Genomic DNA, 400 nt, shown 5'->3' on the forward strand with positions numbered 1-400 from the left:
AGTTTAATACTATACTCATTTAACAACATAATTGTAGCAGGTTCTCTCCTAGGAACTAGGACCTGTCTATCCTTGCTCATCCACAAAACTATAAAGTTTGCAGGTAAATGGATATATTTTGAAAACTATCATTCTAAATAAGGTAACCCAGACCCAGAAACACAAATGTCAAATGCTTTCATCTGTGCGGGATGTTATCGTTGAATCTTCAGCTATGTGCTTTTTATTTAGAATACCCATAGATATCAGAAAATTACTAAGAGTCTGTGGAAATGGACTTTCAAGAGAGGGGAGATAGAATACCCTGGATTGAATTATTTAAAGGAAATTAGGAACAGAAAGGGTTAAACGTGGGTGTGAGGGTAGGATAGGGTAGAGGAGGGTGCATGGGGAGGGATAA

The sequence above is a fragment of the Microtus ochrogaster genome, chromosome X, assembly GCF_000317375.1.
Source record: "Microtus ochrogaster isolate Prairie Vole_2 chromosome X, MicOch1.0, whole genome shotgun sequence".
In the NCBI taxonomy this organism is placed as follows: Eukaryota; Metazoa; Chordata; class Mammalia; order Rodentia; family Cricetidae; genus Microtus; species Microtus ochrogaster.